General features: G+C 49.8%; 2 non-coding genes across 2 annotated transcripts; one reads left to right on the plus strand and one right to left on the minus strand.

Moving 5' to 3' along the window:
- The first annotated feature begins 9786 nt into the window (after window positions 1-9786).
- Window positions 9787-10003, plus strand: LOC120389514. Its single transcript, XR_005590986.1, has one exon. It is a non-coding gene; the product is annotated as a small nucleolar RNA U3 (small nucleolar RNA).
- A 7102-nt stretch (window positions 10004-17105) lies between these two features.
- Window positions 17106-17187, minus strand: TRNAS-GCU. The gene has a single exon. It is a non-coding gene; the product is annotated as a tRNA-Ser (tRNA).
- Window positions 17188-17429: the final 242 nt, after the last annotated feature.

Consider the following 17429-nt stretch of genomic DNA (forward strand, 5'->3'; position numbering starts at 1 on the left):
AGCCGTGTTGTCTCGAAGGGCGAAAGCAGGAGGAATGGTGCCTTCATAGCCCACCCAATATTCCATAACATAGTTAAGGAAAATATTTCTCAATGAACTCAGTAAAAGATCAGAAGCAGCCAGTGTCCACATCAGTCTACGAGCATTGGTATTTTCTTGAAATTTGTCAGACCAACCTAACTAACACCTAACACACATTTGAAGTTCTTCTTTTCACACTGTTGCTCATTCTCAGGTTCTGCTTGGTCTCCAGACAGATCCAGTCTCTTTCAGAACGGCCTTGCTCTTTCTGTCTCTTTCGCTCATGGATGTTTTGGAGTAAACACTCCCCTTCCCTCTATTCTCAGACAAACACTAGTATTAACTGTTTGCTGCTGATGGGTCTAGAAAGCGTTTGTCAAGTGGAAGATGCCATTTCTGGGGGATTGCTCCCAAGATCCAGTACTTTGGGTTCAAATGTCTCCCAGCTTCCTTGGTGAAAATAACACCAAGGCTTCTTTGCAATCTACAAGAAGAAAGGAATTTTTTCACCCCAGATGGGACTTGACCCCACAATTTCTGGCTTAGGAAGCCACTGGGGCCTTGAAGAAAAGCGAAAACAGGGATGGAAATTCCCTCTCAGGATTGCACATTCCTCACATTCACTCAGAAGCCAAATACCCCATTTAATGGCCTTACAGAAACGTCTGCATCCCCTGGCAGCGAGGCACCTGGGCAGGTGGCTGACAGAGCTGAGCACCACCTTTCTGCCAGCCATCTTTAGAGAAGAACCCCACCCTAGAGTCACCCCTTCCTCCTTCAGCACCTCCACGGCTGTGGCTCTGAGTGGCAGTAGGATGATTAGGGGGTGAATCCGGGGCTGGAAGGGGGGTTAGGTCGGCCTGTAAGGAGGAACCAGGTGGGGCAGACCCAGGGGGAGGCTGTGGGCTGCTGGTCGGTTGTTGGGATCCGAGCTCTAGATCAAAGCTGCACAGGGACCTGACACCCAGGGTTATAGGGCCGACATAGTGACCTTCTTACTGGCCTCGGTGACCCCCAAACCCTTGTTACTAAGGGCATTGAGGAGTCTCTGTCCCTTAATAACTTCTGGGAGCTCCCCAGCAGGCTGCGGGCGTCAGCCGCCTCCTGCCTCACAGGTCAGACTCTTGGCGCTGTGCCAGCCGCCCCCTCGCTTGCAGGCCCAGTGTAAGAAGCAGGAGGCCTGGTGCTGGCAGAAGAGGGTTTTGATTAATCGAGCTCTGTGTGATGGGCACAGGACGCTTCCACTCAGTAGCACAGCTGGGGGGGAGCAAGGGGAGCAGCTAAGGGTGCCGGGTTCCTCCGGTGGGGCTGTGGAGCAGCCGTTCGTTTTCCTGTTCACACTCCTCTGCGGTGTGAAAATCGGGGAGAGGAGGCAGAAGCCCCACTTCCCTCCAGAAATGACGCCCAGTGGGGGAAGCCAGGACAACAGGGTGGGGTGGCAGGTGGTGGCCAGACTCTCACTGCCAGGGTCTAGTCTAGTTCAGGGTCCAGCTCAACCTCCTCCCCGCGCCACTGGCCCCCAGTCCCCTTCCCCCACCAGGTCAACCCGGGCACTAGGGCAGGAACGGGGTGAGGCAGCAAGTCAAGCTGAGCAAGGCAGGCAAAAGCGAGTCTTGTCTTCATGGGCACCTCCCAATGACGTCCTTTTTGTGTGCAACTGCCGCAAAAATATCCCGGGCAGAGAAGCAACAGGCCAAAACATTGGCATACAGCTGCTAAAGTAGCTCAATTGGGAGAGCGTTAGACTGAAGATCTAAAGGTCCCTGGTTCAATCTCAGGCTTTGGCAGGTGCTTTCATCCTCTTTGTGCAGGGGCAGGTTGTTTTCTAGAAGCCCAGTGGTGCCTGCACCCAAGATGAGCAGGGTTTCCCTGGGGTAAAGCAATTTTGGGGGCCCCTTCCATTAAAAAAAAGTGGCAATACTGTATTCTCACGGGGCCCCTGCAGGGCCTGAGGCAAATTGCCCCACTTGCCTCCCCTCTGGGTGGCCCTGAAGGTGAGTCTCTGATCTTGGGCTCTGCTGTAGGAAAACTAGTTGGCCCACCTGACTTTTAACAAGGAGAGATGGGAGCTGCCTTTCCCAACATGGCAGGAAGAGAGCAAGACAGGGTGACCCTCAGGAATGGTGCCAGAGGGCTGCTGGGCAGTGACAGGCAGGAATAGGGGATGAAAACTCCTCTGTGCAGCTGAGCAAGGGCAGTACCAGGGAAGGGGCATCTGTAAAAGTGGCCGTGTGGAAGGTGGAAGGGATTTGGGGGCCCAGGAGGAGGTGCTTGATGTTCAGTGCCTTGGAGCAGCTGGACTTAGCCATGGTGGGTGTTCAGGAAATGCCCATTAATAACTCTAGGGTAGCTCAATAGGCAGAGGGTGATTGGAGGAAGGGCCTCCTGGCCAGGGAAGAATGATGGGGCTGGAGTCACATTCGTGGTGCGAGTACAGAAGGTGGTGGAGCTCCAACCAGGGAGGGCATTACTGGTGGGCTTTGTGCTCTGTGGCACTGGTTACTGCTATATTAGTGTGTATGATCCCCAGTTAAGGCATGAGAGGGAAGATCAAAGGCTCCCTTCCTCTGGACTGCATGATGTTCGTTGTTGTTGTTGGGGGGGGGGGGTTAATTGTGTCAGCCGGCCTGAGCACCGCTGGTCCTGTTTTCCCAACCGTCAGAGGAAACATTTTCACAATGAGCACTACCTGGCGCAGGTCGGCTTAGAGGAGCTCACTCCAGCCACAGAGGGGGTTCACCTTTCTGCGGGGACAGACCAGGACTCGCATTGACCGGATTTATGCTTAGCTTTTGTATCTTTAGCACGTTGCTTCTCAGATTCTTTCTTGGCCTGACTTGTTACACTTTGACACTTAACAGGCCAGAGTTTGTGCACCTTCCTATTATCCTCACTAGGATCTGATTTCCAAATTTTGAGGAATGACTTTTTGCCTCTAACAGCCTCCAGTACTCGGCCGTTTACCTAGAGTGGCGTTCTGCTGGTCGTCCTATTGTCGTTTCTGATTTAGGGCAAACGTTTCATCTGAGCCTCTAATTGCGGTGTTTTTCAACAGTCTGCATGCTGCTTGCAGGCACCTAACACTTGTGACAGCAGCTCCTTTTAATTCCCATCCAACCATCTGTACTTATGCCAATAGGACGACTTTAGGTCTTTAACTTTGAGCGGTAGCTGAGAAGATGGTAAATCGGGCAGAAACCCATTCGACAAACCTCTTCATTTCCTTGTTATTTCCTGACTTCTTCATTCATCCCCTTTTCCTTATTTCCTGGCTGAGGCGGCGGCCTGCCAGGGAGCTCCCCGGCACCTCTGGCTCCCTGGGCTGAAGGCAAGAGGCAGGCCTGGGGGTGGTGAGGGCCTCTTGTCCCGTAATGAGGCCGCAGTGCTTCCTGGTCCCCTTTTCCCACCCACACCGGCAGGCGGCTGCTGCGGGAGAACACGAGGGAGGCTCTGGGGGCGCTAGGCAGCGCTGTGTGGCTGTCAGGGGAAAGACCCTTCTTCTCTAAAGATGGCTGGCAGAAAGGTGGTGCTCAGCTCTGTAAGCGACCTCCCCAGTAGCCTCGCTGCCAGGGGATGCAGACATTTCTGTAAGGTGCAGAAAGAGGTTATTTGGCTTCCAAGTTAATATGAGAAATATGCATTTAGGAGATTGAATTTCCATTTTTCCACAGCGCCCCATTGGCCTAATGGACAAGGCAATGGCTTTCTAAGTCAGAGATTGTGGGTTCAAGTCCCATCTGGGGTGAAAAACTGCCTCTATATTGCAAGGAAACCTTAGCCTTATTTTCACCAAGAAAGCTGGGAGATGTTTGAACGCAAAATATTGGATCTTGGGAAAAATGCCCCAGAAATGGGCATCTTGACAAATGCTTTCTAAACCCCTCAGTAGCAAACAATTAATGCTAGTGTTTGTCTGAGACTAGAGGGAAGAGGAGTGTTTACTCCCACACCTCAGTGAGTGAAACAGACGGAAAGAGCAAGGCTGTTCTGAAAGAGAATGGATCTGTCTGGAGACAAAGCAGCCCCTGAGAATGAGCAACAGTGTGAAAAGAAGAGGTTGAAATGTGTGTTAGATGTTAGTTAGTGTTAGAGGGTTTATCCCTTCACCCTCCCATTAGCGGGTCCTTCTTGCGTACACACAGAGCAGCAATACGCAAAGTCCCAAGGTGCAAACAATTAGATGTTTATTGGGTTGAACTTCCAGCAAGCAATGATTCCAGTTTCCTTCCTCGGTGTCCCCATCCCAGCCCTGACGCCACAGAGCCTTGCCTGTGTCCCTGTTCCCATTCTCCCCCTTAGCAAGACATAGGACACGTGGTGACACATTTCCTGATCGGGCCAGGCATCAAGGTGGAAGGTGCTGATATTCCATTGTCCCACTGCCCCGTGCGTAGTACAGTGCCCTGCACCTTCTCTCGTACAGACGTGCCACACCTGTTCCAATTAGCGTTCCAGACTTCCCACTATAGTGGGCCCGGGAAGGTTGGGTCCAGGTTATCTAGTGCAGGGGGGAGGGGCTTACTCCATTACTTCTCGGTTATTTCCACAGGCAACGTATCACAAGTATACTTAGCAATACACCAGCCGCTGTAATAATCCACAGCTACACCGAGAGACCTGAGCACTGCAGCATGGTCCAGCATCCCGGCCACCACCGAAACACCTCCTCTCCTCCTTCGACGGGGTCAAGCCCTTAACATGTCCAGCTGCAATACGCTGCCGCTGCAGGTTTTCGTGCTTTTGTCCATATCATAAGTCCATTGAATGTCCACAGAGAAATGGGTTATTGTCCAAACCAACTTAACCACGTGGTGTGGAATCAGGCCATATGCCCTGGTTCGATTATTCACAGCAGTAAGAGTCACAGATCTATCTGTGCGCCAAAGCCCAGAGAGCAGTGTGTAGTGTGGAATTTGGTTAGGGGCTGGGGTAATTGTGCCCCCAGTAATATGTACATTTCCAGCAAAACACCTCATACACAGTACACCCGATTGTCCACCCCTTGCCACGGGCCATTGGGTGTGCTCCTCCATGGCCATCAGGGAGGGGCACATTCAAACATCTTCTCTGGATTTACACCATTTTACACACCCCTCCATTGATTCCCAGCGAGCAAATCCCCTTCTCATTAGTCCCATATGGCTTGTGGGGCCCACCTTAGCTGCCGATTCACTTCCAGATACCACGGTAGCTATTACACAGGTGCTGGCCTCCTAGTCGAGCATTTTGAATGTCCACACACATCTTCCCCCAGGTCAGCCTTTTGAAGCCATCCCCACTCATGTCATGAGGTTTTTCTGTTCATTGAAACACAACAATGCTAACAACAAGACAAACACCACAAACAATACAAAACATAGATTCATGGTATTATGGTTTAGTCTTTTGCTGGCACCAGCTTGCTCGTAGAGTGTCTGAAAAACAAAAGAAACAATTTCCACACACACACACACACCCCGTGGGCACAGATTAGTGCTTAATAATAATAATACCACTTCCTTTTACAAATTTCCTTGCTAATTGCAGGAAAAACAGAAGAATTCCCTCCAGGCTGTCCTTATTTTGTTCTATAGTCAGATAGTGAATTACTCCCCTCACTGGTCATTTATGAAATTCATGAAGTGGTGTGCCTCAGTTTCCCCTCTTGTACAACAGACCAAGTTTGCAATAGTTTCTCTGCTGTACCAAGCATTAAGTTTATCCTCAGGTAACAGCTGAGAGACAGCTTTAGATTTAGCTTTAGCACTGTACATACACACACACACTCCTTAGGGTTAACTGTCCCCCTTATTTTCAGACTTGACTTGTTTTTTCATCTCCCTTTCCTGGAGGGCCACAATCTGAGTCTTCCAGTAGCTTGTTTGCTGACCAGATGTATTTATTATTTGCAGCTCCTTTGTGCTGCCACTGATGGGCAGTTCTCTCCTTCCCCCATCAGCTAGGTCATTTGCATTCACACCGGCTTTCGGGCTTGGCTTTTGGATCCAAAGCCATCAGCAGCTCAGAGACTGTCTTAAAAGGGACACAATCAACTTCCACCCGAGTTCTGATTACTTTCCACTTTCATCTTCTGCTTCAAAACACACAGATCTGAAAAAGAAACCTCAACCTATTGTGGCTCCCTTTGGAGCCCTAATGGGGTTTGAGCTAAGTACCATGTTTTGTTTGCATTTCTTTTACCCTTTCGCCAATATACACTGCACACGTCCTGGGAAAAAGCACATTCCTTCCATAGTTTAACCTTCATGACATTATATTACAAACCATAAGTCTCAGTTTAGGTTTTTAAAACCTTACACAATTACACAAAACATTTTGTTTTGTCTAACAGCCCTTGCACTGCAATAATTTTTTTTTACACAACTGTACCCCGATTACACGTCCATCTTGTACAACCAGAGCCAGCCAGGGGCAGGCAAGTTAAGTGCCAATAGAAACCCCTGACATTCCTTTAGTGATTTTGCTTACATTACCCAGGAGTCAAATCATTTTGATGAGATTATCTCTCCGCCTGCTGCCTGCAGCCGTCCCCTATAGACCATTTCTGTGGGCAAAGGGCCCATTTCCCCTCAGAATGGCTGTAAAGGCTTCTCGGGACAAAACATAGTGATGGTAGCAGCCACTTTACCTGACCCTCTTGTATAATTTAATTACTAAGCTTCCATCCAACGTGAGTGCACAGAGCTGCACATACAGTTACCTTTATATAACTGGGTTTTATTATTAAACCAAAAACTGCCCTTCTTGTAACACCACAACTGTTGCCTTTTGCTATTTCCACAACTCACAAATGTTTCCTTTCCTCCAAACTCTGTATTATTAATTTTTGCAAAACCCTGGGTGGCTGCACTGCAGTGCTGGGGTGACTCTGCAGGGGGAGAAGCTGCTGTGGAGCAATGTAGAGCAGGTGCAGGAAGGAGCCGGGGTCACTATTCACATTGTGAACTGCACAATTTTCCAAATTTGGGAATGTCCGAGAACAATTCTAAGGGGAAGGTGAATGCAGAGCAGTGACACTGGAGGTGCCCAGACCTCCAACGGGGGTGGTGTGGAAATTAATAATGGGAAGATCATTTGCAAAATTAGTCGTCACTGACAAGATTTGTCTCTTCTTATTTCCGGTTATGTGTTATTTAGCGGAATCAGGACATATTTTTACTATGTTAATTAAACACATACTTTTATTTAACTGAGCCAAAAACTTAGTGTCACTTATTTTTTTCTCTGTCCTAACAAGAACTAAATGAATGTTGTGACTTTCTGGAAAGTGCAGCGAGATTAAATGTGGGGAATTCAGTCTCTGTGTTTGTGAGCTGATGTTTTCCTCTCACAGGTCAGTGCCTGCATTGAAATACCAAGAGGGATCTAAGGGCTGGTGTACGCTGGGCACAGGGGTGTTTGCAGAAGGGGCGGGGCCTCAGGTGGAAGGGGCGGGGCAGGGCGTTAGTCTCCCCCAGCTGGCGGTTCTCGCCCTGCCCATGGTGTTGCAATGACAGAGGCTGCCCAGGCTGCACTTGTAGTGAGGTTCCCCCACTAGGTGGCCGCAGGAGACAGGCAGGTGGCAGCAGGGGAAGTGGCGACACAGGAGCTCTCAGCAGCAGGGTGACGGACAATGCCGTGGAGCAGCAGCGACGCAGAGTGAACAGGGCAAACCGAGAGCCAGTTGAAGGAGTGGCAGCAGCAGAAGCTGAGAGTTTGCTTGATGCCTTCGCCCGCTGCTGTTTTCTGCTGGTCGCTGGGTGACAGTTCCTGCCTGTGGCAGCTGGGGGCTGCGGGGTCCCCTCGCTGCCTGTGGCGGCCGGGAGCCGGGGTCCTCGCTGTCCATGGCACCCGGGTCCATGGGGTTCCTCGCTGCCCGTGGTGGCCGAGCTGGGGTCCTCGCTGCGCGTGGCGTCTGGGGGCCATGGGGTCCCCTCACTGCCCGTGGCAGCCAGGGTCCATGGGGTCCCCTCGCTGCCCATGGCGGCCGGGAGCTGGGGGGTCCCCTCGCTGCCCGTGGCACCCGTGGTCCATGGGGTCCCCTTGCTGCCCATGGCACCTGGGGTCCATGGGGTCCCCTCGCTGCCCGTGGCGGCCGGGAGCTGGGGTCCTCGCTGCCCGTGGCGGCTGGGGCCATGGGGTCCTCACTGCCCGTGGCAGCCAGGGTCCATGGGGTCCCTCGCTGCCCGTGGCGGCCGGGGCCATGGTCCCCTCGCCGCCCATGGCGGCTGGGAGCTGTGGGGTCCCCTCGCTGCCTGTGGCGCCCAGGGTCCATGGGGTCCCCTCGCTGCCTGTGGCGGCCGGGGGCTGTGGGGTCCCCTCACTGCCTATGGCGCCCGGGGTCCATGGGGTCCCCTCGCTTCCCGTGGTGACTGGGGGCCATGGGGTCCCCTCGCTGCCCATGGTGGCCATGGTCTGTGGGGTCCCGATGGCAGCTGGGGGCTCTGGCATCCACCTGCAGTGGCTGGGAGCTATGGGGCCATCCGCAATGGCATTTGGCTGAGGCTTCTCCTCACCCCCCATGGTAACTGCGCACTCCAGGCTCTGCCTGCGGTGTCTGAGAGCTGGGGGCTCCCTCGCTTGCCTGTGGCAGCTGGGAGCTCCAAGGAGCTGCAGAGTCTATTAGCAATGACGTGGGGCTGCAGGGTCCTCACGCCATCAATGCCTGCTGGGAAATCCTGGGTCCGCTCACAGCGGCTGGGAGCTCTGGGTTCTACTTGTAGGAGCTGGGAGCTTCAGGGTCCATATACAGTGGTGTGGGGCTGTGGGGGCTCCCCCGCCACCCATGGCTGCAGAGGTAGTATATATATTGTGTGAATGGTGCTCACATAACACAGAGAAAGTTGCCTATGCAGCTCACAATAGTAAATAAAGTCAGACCAGAAGTTCTCTTCTTTCCAAGTGGGAATTGTGCAGGGAGGAACAACAGACCTAGTGCAGCTGTGTTGCCACTGTCTACTAGCACTGAAATGGTTCACAATGCCTTGGGTCAAGTGGCACCAGTTCTAAAAGTAAGGGTGATTTAGTGCTGTGGTTCTCAAACAGGGGTATCCAATGGTCTTCCAGGGGGTACAGCAACTCATCTAGATATTTGCCTAGTTTTACAACAGACTACATAGAAAGCACTAGCAAATTTGTAACAAATTAAAATTCATATGTTGATCTGTTTATACTGTTCTCTATATACACTGAAATGTAAGTACAATACTTATATTCAAGGGATTTATTTTTATAAATATTGCATCTGATTTTGTAAGCAAGTAGTTTTTAAGTGAGGTAAAAAATGGGGGTATGCAAGAGAAATCAGACTCCTGAAAGGGTTACAGGTGTCTCTAAAGGTTGAGAGCCACTGATTTAGTGCAGGTACCACCGGTAACATAGAACCCTGCAAAAACTTCTAGTGCAGATGAATTTGAGAGCAAGCCAGAGAGAAACAGCTGCGGAGCATGCTAGATAAGGCTGACCCGTCGGGATTGTCTGTACCTGACAAGCTGTCATGTGCTACAGAGGAGCCTGTGAGAGGTATGGCAAAGCAAGAGGGTTTGATTAGTTGCTAGGAGCTCCACATGCTAATCAGGAGGTGTGTTTCTGTAAATAGCGACATAAACATCTTCTAATGGCCAGTGTGCTAAAGCTGTCTCAATTGTGCTTTAATGAAATGGGGACCTGGTTTTAGATTTTTGTTCTTTAATTCGCTGGGGGTGAAACCCATTGTATGAAAACATTCACCGTGGGAATAAAGCTTGTGCATATTAGCCTGGATGTGTAGCCGAGGACAGTTTTGTTAAGACTGTACTTTCAGGGATCATTTCTATAGTTTGTAACTAGAGAAGTGTGGTTGAAAGTGTATGATCTCGCTAACCACGAGGATGAGTTAAAGTGTTCTTTTCTGAGCACGAAGTGAGTGGATAGTATTGCTTTAATGTATCTGCTGTCTGCTAGTGATGAGTGTTCTTGTTTTCTTTTTGGGAAGCTGAGAGGAAAAGAGCACAGACTGAGTGGTTAGTCTTTATAAAACAAGTTTAAAAATAAATGTTTTGGTTTTTTTTTTTGTATTATCTGAACTTGTTTAAAGCTTTTCTTCAGTTCTCTTTAAAAAAAGTAAAGGTAGTGTGAAAATGGTGTTTTAGAAGTTTCTAGTTCAGTACTTACTGAAAGAGTTTAAAGATTTCTTTATGCTGCTCTCTCTTTTTTTTCTTGTAATCTATTTCAGTATTTAGGTAGGGTCCTGTGTCTGCATGTTCTTTTCCTTTTCCATTTGCCTCTCCACTTCTCTCTTCTTCCTGTCCCATTTTTTGGGAAGCCCCTATTTTTACTTCTCCTGCTCTGGCAGGGGGTACACAGTTTGCTCTTGGCCCCAAGCCCATCAGACAATCCACACAGGATCTGAGAGTAGCTGTCTCTTGGCCGTATAGTGGGTAGAGGGTTCTAAAGCTGTCTCAGGGTATGTCTACACTATGGGATTATTCTGATTTTACAGAAACCGGTTTTTGGAAACAGATTATATAAAGTCAAGTGCACGCGGCCACACTAAGCACATTAATTCGGCGGTGTGCGTCCATGTACCGAGGTTAGCATCGATTTCTGGAGCATTGCACTGTGGGTAGCTATCCCATAGTTCCCACAGTCTCCCCCACCCATTGGAATTCTGGGTTGAGATACCAGTGCATGATGGGGCAAAAACAGCATCGCGGGTGATTCTGAGTAAATGTCATCAGTCAATCCTCCCTCTGTGAAATCAACGGCAGACAATCATTTTACGCCCTTTTCCCTGGATTGCCTGAGCAGACACCATAGCACGGCAATCATGGAACCCGTTCAGCCTTTTGTCACCGTCACTTTATGTCTACTGGATGGTGCTGACAGACGCGGTACTGTAACACTACACAGCACCATTCCCTTGCTTTTTGCAAGTTAACAAAGATGGTTACCAGCCATACTGTACCATCTGCTGCTTTGCAAGTTTACAATGATAGTTACCAGTTATACTGTACTGTCTGCTGCTGTCCTGGATGCTCCTGGCCGGCCTAGGTGAGGTTGGCCAGGGGTATATGGACAAAAATAGGAATGACTCCCCAGGTCATTCTCTTCTTTAAGTTTTGTCTGAAGGGAGAGTCAGTCCTGCCTAGACTATCAGGCAAGCCTCCTAAAGAACCAGAGAGACAAATGGTCGTTCCAGCTCAGAGCCCCAGACATCCTGCAGAAATGATGGGCTGCATGCCATTCTAGGGGGTGCCCCTGCAACAACCCCATCCATTGCTTCCTCCTCCCCACCCCTCCTGGGCTACCGTGGCAGTTATCCCCCCATTTGTGTGATGAAGTAATAAAGAATGCAGGAATTTGAAACAACACTGACTTTATTGCCTCTGCAAGTAGAGTTCAAAGTGGGGAGGGGAGAGAAGCCTCCAGCTGCTATGATATTCCAGGCAGGACTGAATCTCCATTAGACAAAGCTTAAAGAAGAGAATTACCTGAGAATCATTCCCATTTTTGCCCAGGCACCCCCAACTGACCTCACCAAGACCTGCCAGGAGCACTCATGGGACAACGATGAGGGATATCAGTCCTACCATACCATCTAGAGAAGGGAAGGGGACACTGCTGTGTAGTGCTGCAGCACCACATCTGCCAGCACCATCCAGTAGACATACAGCGACATTGGAAAAAAAGGCAAGAAATGATTTTTTTCCCTTTGCTTTCATGGGGAGGAAGGGGGACAACATATACCCTGAACCACCTGCAACAATATTTTTGACCCTTTAGGCTTTGGGAACTCAGCCAATAATTCAAATTGTTTTCGGAGAGTGCAGGAACTGTGGGATAGCTACAAACGTCAGTTGCCCCTCCCTCCATGAGCATCCATTTCATTCTTTGGCTTTCTGGTACACTTGTCTCAGCTCTCAGCTCTTAAGTTTCAGCACTGTGTCGAGTCCCTGTTGTGGCCTCTATCTATCATGGCCTTGGAGATTTTTTCAAATGCTTTGGCATTTTGTCTTTTGGAACGGAGTTCTGATAGAACAGATTCATCTCCCCATACAGAGATCAGCTTCAGTATCTCCCGTACGGTCCATGCTGGAGCTCTTTTTGGATTCTGGGACTGCATGGTCACCTGTGCTGATCGGCACTCCATGCTGGGCAAACAGGAAATGAAATTCAAAAGTTCACGAGGCTTTTCCTGTCAACCTGGCCAGTGCATCCGAGTTCAGATTGCTGTCCAGAGTGGTCACAATGGTGAACTGTGGGATAGCCCCCGGAGGCCAATACCATTGAATTGCGGCCACACTAACCCTAATCCGGCATGGCAATGCCGATTTCAGCACTACTCCCCTCGTCGGGGAGGAGTACAGATACCGGTATTAAGAGCCCTTTAGATCGATCTAAAGGGCTTCATTGTGTGGACGGGTGCAGGGTTAATGCGATTTAACGCTGCTAAATTTGATATGAACTCGTAGTGTTGACCGGGCCAGAGAGAGCAGCAGGTTTCCCCTATTGTTTCCCGCTCTTGTTTTCTTGATTAGTTTCTCCTCTACACCAACTTGTTTGGCTTCTTTCTCAGCCTGGCTAGCTCAGTTGGTAGCACATCAGACTTTTAATCTGAGGGTCCAGGGTTCAAGTTCCTGGTCAGGTGATAAATTACTCACCAAGATCTTACACTGTCTTTCCCATGTCCTCTTTGTTACTTTTTCTCTTCAGGATTTTCCCTTTCCTCAGAAGGGCCTTTTTGTGTGTGGGTTTGAAGGGGCAACTTCCTGACAGCCCCTCTGTCCTTGCAGCCTGGAGGAATAAAGGCCTCTGGGCATAGAGCATGTTCCTCCCCTGCACACGCGCGCGCGCGCGCACGCACGCACGCACACACACACACACGCACACCTGAAAATCCCTAAGGAATTAGAATCACCTGCTGCCTTCCCCTTTCCTGTTGGATCCCCAAACAAGGATGCTCTTCAGCCTAAACCCATGTCCCCTCTTTTCCCAGTGCCCCTCAATCCCAGCCCTCAGTCCCTCCTATGCTCACTGCTCCTCACTCCCAACCGGAGCCTGCTCCTCTTCACCCTTCTCCTCTGTCCCAACCCACAGCCCCCTCCTATTCCCAGTGCCCCTCAATCCCCATCCACAGGCCCCCTCCTCCTCATGCTGCTCCTCAATCCCAACCCACGGTTCCCTCCTTCCCTCCAGCAGCAGGTGCTTCAGACCCCCTCAGGAAGATTTTCTTGCAAGGTTTCGTGTAGGAGTCTGCATGTGGATTTTACAATATGTTGGAAATCTGTTGGGTTGCTTGCCGAAATGATCACTTGTGGCTGGTGTTGGATTCCCAGTCTCCATGTTACAGGGGCAGGAGAAATAAAGGGTTTTTATCCTTGTTGTGTGAATCAAGGGCAGCACAACTGTGCTTGGCAGACCCCGATTGAGGGACTCACCCTCAATTCAATAGCACTTGCTAGGCAGGGGACAGGGGTTCCAAAGCCAAGTGGGCCAAGCTCTGGGTCTCAATATTAAAATTGAGGTGTCAGACCAACGTTAGGACAGGGTGGATGTGGAGGGATGAGTGAGTCCCTAGACAACATAGTGAGTATGGAGCCTTCTTATTTCCCCCCTTTTCCACCCAGGATGGCAGGTGAACTCTACAGAGGCACCTCTGGGCTTGCACTGACTAAGGACAACAGCTGTGAGTGGGGTGCAGAGAGGGGATGGCTCATGTTAAAGGATGTTTGGTTGCTGGACTTACGAACCGTAGGGAGAAGGACACTGCCCAGCTTATTTGGGGGGGGGGTGAGTCTTTCCCTCGTGGTTTACGTTTATGTGTTGGGGCTGCTGACATGACTTCTGCTAACCCTGGGCTTACATTGCAGTGTAGACATACCCTGAGAGGGCATCTATACTGTGACAAAATCCCACTGGCCCGGCTGGCCTGGATGAGCTGATTTGGGATCCTGGAGCTCATACTGGAGCCCAGGCTTGGAGACCCTCACCCCTCATGGGTTCTCGGAGGCTGGGCTCAAGCCCAATTCTCTACACTGTAATTTTATAACCCTGCAGCACAAGCCCCACAAGCCTGAATCAACTGACCCAGGGCTTGAGAATAGTGACGTGGGTGTGTTAATGGCAGTGTAGACATAATGCTAGGCTATGTCCACACTACAATGAAACACCCATGGCTGCCCCGTGCCAGTGCAGGCTCCCAGGCTAGGGCTGTGGGGTGGTAAATTTGCACTGTAGACATCTCAGATCAAGCTCAATACTGGGCTCTGGGACCCCACGAGGTTGGGAGGGAGTTTAGCAAGCAAAAAAGGTAAAATGGCAGTGGAGTATTACCCTGGACTCAATGGCAGTTCTCCATTGGTCTGTCTGCTTTGGGGCAGGGACAATAACACGTCCTGCTGCATTCGTTATTTCAAAGGGCGGTTTAGGATTTTCTTTCTCACACACGGTGCACGAAGGAGGACTCAATCCTTGGTGTAAACTAAATGAGCCACTCACAGACTCTGGCAGCCACAATGAGCATTTGCTGTGAGAGCCCAGACCTGCCCCTGTCCCAGAGGGAGGGGGGTCATCTGTGAGAAGCTGGACCACTGACCTATCAGCTCTTAACTCCCAAACTTTCAGTAATTCTGTTATCAGTGCTTGGGAGTATAATCTAAACAGCCATACTGGGCTGGACCAAAGGCCCATCTAGCTCTGTGTTTTGTTCTCTGACAGTAGCCAATACCAGGTGCCCCACAAGTTACACAACCAGTCACCACGGGGAGTTGAACCCAGGATTTCCTGTTTACAAGACAGGCACTTTAGGCAGCTAAGCCATGGTGCCTGCCTATGGCTAAACTACCGTGTCTGCCCACACCTGACTCCCTGCCATCCCCACTGGGGCCTGACAAGCTTTGCTTGTGTTTGGATTCTGCAAAGCAGAGGAGCAGGTGAGGTTTTCCTTGCAAGGGGGTGGGTGTGTGTGTGTGTGTGTGTGTGGGTGTGTGTGTGTGTGTGTGTGTGTGTGTGAGAGAGAGAGAGAGAGAGAGAGAGAGAATCTTTGGCCAGGTCTGCACTACAAAGTTATTTCAGCAGAATTATATTGCTCAGGTGTGTGAAAAACACACAACAGTCCCTTGGTCAGCAGCTTGTGGCTGGTGCACACACTGCAATGCCATGTCTGGTGACAAAACTTCCCTCTTTTGGTGACAAAATAAAACCACCTTGACAAGCGGCCTAGAGCTTTTTGCAGCAAACTCAAAGTGACAAATTGTCAGTCTAAATGCTGCTGGTCATTATATCACCATAACTGGCCTCCACCAGTATCCCACCATGCCTGCCGTGAAATCACCTGCCTTGCATTCCTGTTACAGAGGTTGGGTCCCTCCCCTTTCATAGCTCCAGAAAGTTCTGACAGCTGAGCTGCTATTTACACTGGAATTAGGTTAATATAACTGCATTGTCAGCCTAAGTAATGTAATTACTCCAACCTAATTTTGTAGTGTAGACCTGTCCAAAGAATCACACACACACCTTGGGACCAAAACTTCACCTACTCCTCTGCTTTACAGAATCCAAACATGAGCAAAGCTTGTCAGGGCCCAGTGGGGATTGGCAGAGATTCAGGTGTGGGCAGACACAATGGCTTAAATAGCCACAGGTGTCATAGTTTAGCTGATTAAAGCACCTGTTCTGTAAACAAAAGATTCTGGGTTCAACTCCCAGTGGTACCTTGAGGAGTGGCTTTTGGGGCACCTGGTATTGGCTACTGTCAGAAGACAAGATTCAGAGCTAGATGGACCTATGGCTTAAATTACACTCACAGGCACTGATAATAGAGTTACTGAAAGTTTGGGTGTTAAGAGCTGATAGGTCAGTGATCCAGTCCCCTCAATGTGGTTTTACCATTTCCACTTGCTAAACTCCCTCCCAACCTCTATAAAATTACAGTGCAGACATATGGGCTTGAGCCCAATCTCTGAGGCTCCATGAGGGTTTCTGAACCCAGGCTTCAGTGTGAACACAAATATCTGCACCACAGTTTTTAGCCCCTCAGCTTTAGCTCCAGGAGCCCAAGTCAGATGACCCAGGCCAGCCCTGCTGCCATCTTTATCCCAGGAGAGATGGACTCTAAGGTACGTCTCCATTGCAATGTAAGCCCAGGTGTGGCACGCTGTGCTCAAAGCAGCACCCTGCAAGCCCCATATTCACCACTCTCATATAATGATGAGATGGTTTGTACAAAGTCTGCCTGGTGAGGTGTCATTTCAAAAGTCTTGATCTGTTGAACATTAATATCGTGTTGGATTGTGTGTGCTCGCATTGGTTGGGAAGTTATGAAGTTTTGCTCTGTGTGCGTTACTGGGATATTTTATGAGGTTGGGAAATGCCCCCCACCAGCCTTTCAGGTGCGACAAGGGAGGAGCCAGACTCACTGCTGGCCCATTGAAGGGATCCACACTCCCAAGGACTAGCCCAGGAACCGTGTACAATGCAGGCTTCTCCGAGATAGCACAGCGACAATGGACACTGCTTGACTCACATGGTAGCAAAGGAGCTTCCTAGCAAGTTGGAAGAAACTATGAAAGGGAGGAAGAGACATCATGACTTGGCCTCTCTCCCCCACACCTCAATACCTGTAAACACATCTGGAGGACAAACACTGAACTGAGATGAATCAGAAGAGAATAATAATAATAGATTCAAATCAACGTCCCCAAACAGACTAGTATGGGTGTTTCAGCAGAAAATTTTCAGTCTGGGGAATTTTGTTTTCTCAGTCAGACCTTGCCAAGGGAAGCAGGGAGAAAATGTTTGAGTTGCCTCCTTCAGAACAGCTTGGTCTAGACACTAGCTCTGGTTCACTGCTCTGGCCTTGCTCGGGTTGAGGATATTTTAATAATTTGGGGAGGTGCCAGGGTGGTTGAGGGAGATGAGGAGGATGTTCCCTTTTGAGATAAAAACTAAGAAATACAGAACTAGAGAATTTTTTTTTTTTTAGAAATCTGGGATTTAGACATTTTATTTAAAGTAAGGGCGTTCTGAGTTTCTGTTTGCAAGAAGTACCATTGTTTGATCTGTCATTGTACCAAATGGGGAGTCCAATGGTTGTCTATAAAGGATGGGTGAAGACTAAATGCATCCGATGAGGATGGGATTCGAACCCACGCGTGCAGAGCACAATGGATTAGCAGTCCATCACCTTAACCACTCGGCCACCTCATCAGAACTGTAAAGAAAAGGACAGGAGGAGAAATCTAAGGCCGGCAGAGACAGGGGCAATAAGGCATTTTTAAATACTAAGCGGAAGCAGGGGCTGAATGAGCTCCCTCCTCACATCTAGTGAGGAGCTGGGGGAAAGACTTCAGGAACAGACGATGTTTGCATAGACAAACCTACTCTGCCTAGATATGCAGCATGATGGGGCCACTTTCCCAAAAATGACCAGTTTTGGCTGGTGGCAGGTT

Source organism: Mauremys reevesii, linkage group 23 (genome assembly GCF_016161935.1).
Source record: "Mauremys reevesii isolate NIE-2019 linkage group 23, ASM1616193v1, whole genome shotgun sequence".
NCBI lineage: Eukaryota > Metazoa > Chordata > Testudines > Geoemydidae > Mauremys > Mauremys reevesii.